Source organism: Mirounga leonina, unplaced genomic scaffold, assembly GCF_011800145.1.
Source record: "Mirounga leonina isolate KUSES-001 unplaced genomic scaffold, KU_Mleo_1.0 Mir_126, whole genome shotgun sequence".
NCBI lineage: Eukaryota > Metazoa > Chordata > Mammalia > Carnivora > Phocidae > Mirounga > Mirounga leonina.
In genome coordinates, this window is record NW_023270314.1 from 24340038 (window position 1) to 24343832 (window position 3795).

The window sequence follows — 3795 nt, forward strand, 5'->3', positions numbered from 1 at the left end:
CAGCTCGGCTAATCACCGCTCCTGGTGACACTGTGGCTCACAGAGGAATCCCCAGCTTCCCTTGCCCCATCCCCCCGCCCCACCCCCCTGCCTCCTAGACCGGGATGCTGAGAGGGAAGAGGTGAAAACTGGTTGGGGGAAAGTTGAAACTTGCTGGGAAAACAGGAGGCCAGCCATAGAGTAGCTAAGGGGAGACTGGGTATGAAGTTAGGAAGAAAAGAGAATTTTCCTACCAATCACTCTGGGCTATAAACAGCCACTCTGAAAACAGTAACTTCAGCAAGAGGGAGTGCTGGTTAGACTATGAGAAGGACTTCCTGAGTTGTTGCTGGTGTAGGACTGGGCTGGGAAGCAGCTGCCTTTCTCCTCACAAGCAGGAGGCAAGAGAAGGTGGCCGCTGAGGTGGAAGAGGAAGGGAGAAAGGGGCAGCCCCAAGAACACAGGTACCGAGGTGCAGAGCGTCCCCCGGCTGCAGTTCAAGGGTACGGAGAGGAGGCAGCTCCACTGCAGACACAGATAGACAGCTTCCCCCCCCACACGTCCCATTGACTTTGCCATTCCGCTGTCACTCCACAGCTTCTCCGAGATTTAGCATATTGACTCTCCGAGCTGCAGAAAATTGAATTTTCTTCATTACGACTGTCTCCCGACAAAAGCAGCTCATAAATTCTCCATCTTTTTCAGACTTCCCGCCCCCTCACCACCCAACATTTCCCCAGGGAATTCACATATGTGAACATACCATTGCCATGTAAAGGCGAGGCCTGACCCGCTCTCCCCACGACCATCCCCCTCCCGAGCCCACCCCTCGCGGCGCATGCGCAGATGCAGCCTAGACCTGGGCCAGGCCGCGGCCGTCAGCTTCCACAGCCCGGGTCCACGCGTGCAATACTCCTGTGCCCCATAGGGCAGATACGGTGGGTCCCTACCATGGGACTGAAAGGTCCCATGCCTCAGGCGTGCTTGTGCTTCTCCTGTGCCCCAACAGCCGTCTCACAGCTGTCACTCCCACACGGGACAGATGCAGATGTCCGGACCTGCAATAGTCCCTCCAGGCGCACCTGGGCACTGCCTGGGCACAGCTAACCACCCCTCCCTCCGGGATCGGAGCCCTGCCCACACTCCCGCCTTGGGATGCAACCCCCCCCCCCCCCCCCCCACGAAGGGGCCCCAACCCGGGGGGAGAGGAAGAAACGTCCCCCAGTATCTAGTAGGGAGTCTTCCTTTACACCATGGCAACCACTGCTGTCTCCTCCAACATTGCCCAGGCCCAAGTGCCCATCAAGGTGCTCCTCCTCTATGGACTACAGCCTCGTGCCTCAGCAGTCCTCCCCAAGGCACGGACACCCCTTTCCTGCATCCAAGGGTTTGTGTCGACATTGGTTTCCGGCCCCCGCGTGTACTCTCTTCATGTAACTCTCCACCACTTTGGCCTCGGGAACAGAACTGGGGAGAGGGCAGAACCCAGTCGAAGTTCCTTTTGATACCTGTGCCAGCCTCGCAGCTGAGGCTATAATGGATGGGCAAGAGGCCAGGCTGATGGCCAGCACCATGTGGCTTGTGCCCACGGCCAGCTTGGGGCGGGAAGTAGTGGGCCAGGTGCCCAGGCACTCCACCCTCCAAAATGCCACACAATCTGTGTGTGGAAAGAGACAGAAAGAGGGACCCAGATAGATAAAGACAAGGACATCCCCTGAGACCAGACTAAGCTAATCTCCGTCCCTATCCTGGCCCCTCAACAGCTGCTCCCTCCCCCACAACTCTGACCCAGGCATAAAGAGAAATCACTCTATACTGACAGGAGGGACCCCAACCGGTTGTTTCTTTTGGAGTATGACCAGCCCTACTTTAAACAGCAAGCCAGGGGCTTTGGGGTACAACTAGAGGATGATTCTTCAGTTAAGAGAGGGGCTGAGACTTGGGGGGTCTCCATGCATTTTTATGTGTGCTAATTGTTTGGGGGGGACTTCCCACCAGTTTGGTGGCACTTCACGTTTTTTTTTTAAGATTTTATTTGTCAGAGAGAGAGAGAGTGCACAACAGGCAGGAGAAGCAGGCTCCCCACTGAGCAAGGAGCCCAATGATGCAGGACTCCATCCCAGAACCCTGGTGACCTGAGCCGAAGTCAGACCCTTAACCGACTGAGCCACCCAGGCGTCCCTATGTGTGTTAATTAGTGTGCAAATAATATTCACAATGTAGATGAACATCTATTGTCTTTGCAATCCCAACCTGCTCCTAATGGTATTTACACACACACACATACACACACACACACACTTCACCTATTTTACCTATGTTTGGCTCCTCTGCTTCTCCCAACACCTAAATTTCTGAACCATCCTTCATCTCCTTTATGAGCAAGTTTGCAGCTGCAGAAAGTTGAGGGTGCCTGGCTGGCTCGGTCTGTAAAGCATGTGACTCTTAACCTTGGGGTCATGAGTTCAGACCCCACGTTGGGTGTGGAGACTACATAAAATAAAAATTTAAATTTAAAAAATTTTAATAAAAAGAAAGATGGCTGGGGAGGCTGAGCTCTACAGTACAAGGAATGGCTTTCTGAAAACTAGGAAGTATTTCAAACCTTCTATATCCAGAAGTAGAGAAACAACTTCCCCCAACCCAATCCCCCCCAGACCTACCCGAAAACCCGCTCATCCCACCAAGTTCCCCATCTCAAGGAAGGACCACCATGCTTCACCATGTGAAGCTGGGAACCTGCGATCAGCCATGGCTGACTCTTCCTTCTCCTTGTGTTAGAGATGGGACAAGGTACTCTGTTGCACACATTAAGTGACTTAAGTGACAATTTTTTTGAAAAGCTAAAAGTTGAACTTTTTTAGGGTCACACATCCATAGGCATCAAAATAACTTCACAAATCAAAGTGTTCTGCCCCCCTCTCCCTCACCACCCCCACACCCTTCCCATGCTATGTCCTAAATAACTCTTGAGTCTATCCACTTTACTCCATTCTCTAGCTGAGAGTGAGTTCTCAACAAGATAACTGAGCTACCTCCTTCCCGTTTTCCCAGACTCCAGAGTTAACCTTCTCCCTTCCCCCTGTACTAGGGAGGCCCAGGAAGCGAATGGGATATGTCCACCCACAGTTTCCCAAACAGAAGTATTGTGAAACTGCTAGGAAGATAATAGAACTCCTAAGTACATGAAATCAACTACTTAAATTGTGACCACAGCAAAGCTCTGTTTATTTTGAGAAGTGTAAACATCTTCAAACTTTCCAGTAGAATATAAAAATAAGAAAAACTTTAGGAATGAAAAGCAGCCTCTTAAAAAAAAAAAAGACTTTATTTTATTTGAGAGAGAAGGAGAACATGAGCTGGGGGGAGGAGCAGAGGGAGAAGGAGAAGCAGGTTTCCTGCTGAGCACGTTTTGGTTGACTGGGCTCCAATCTGTCTTTCAGCCAGGAGATCTTTGACTATGAGTGGCTCACATTGGTGCTCTGTGAGTTCCAGTGGAATGAATGAGAGACAAATAGGGGCACGAACATGTGGGCAGATTAGGATCATTCTCTCCAGACGCATCTTTCTCCCAGGACAACTCTATCAACTCTAGAATGTTAACTCACACCAGTATTGATAGAGAGTGGCTGAATTTGATCTCCAGCCCCTTTGCAGCAAGGTGAGGCCATATAACTGGTTATCACCAAAGAAATATAAACATACAGGCTGAGGAAGTTAAGAGTGATGGTACCTTCTCCACACGTCTTCCCCACCTGCTGGCTAGATGACACCTGGGCCACCTGAAGCTACATATTTAAGATGGCAGATCCACAG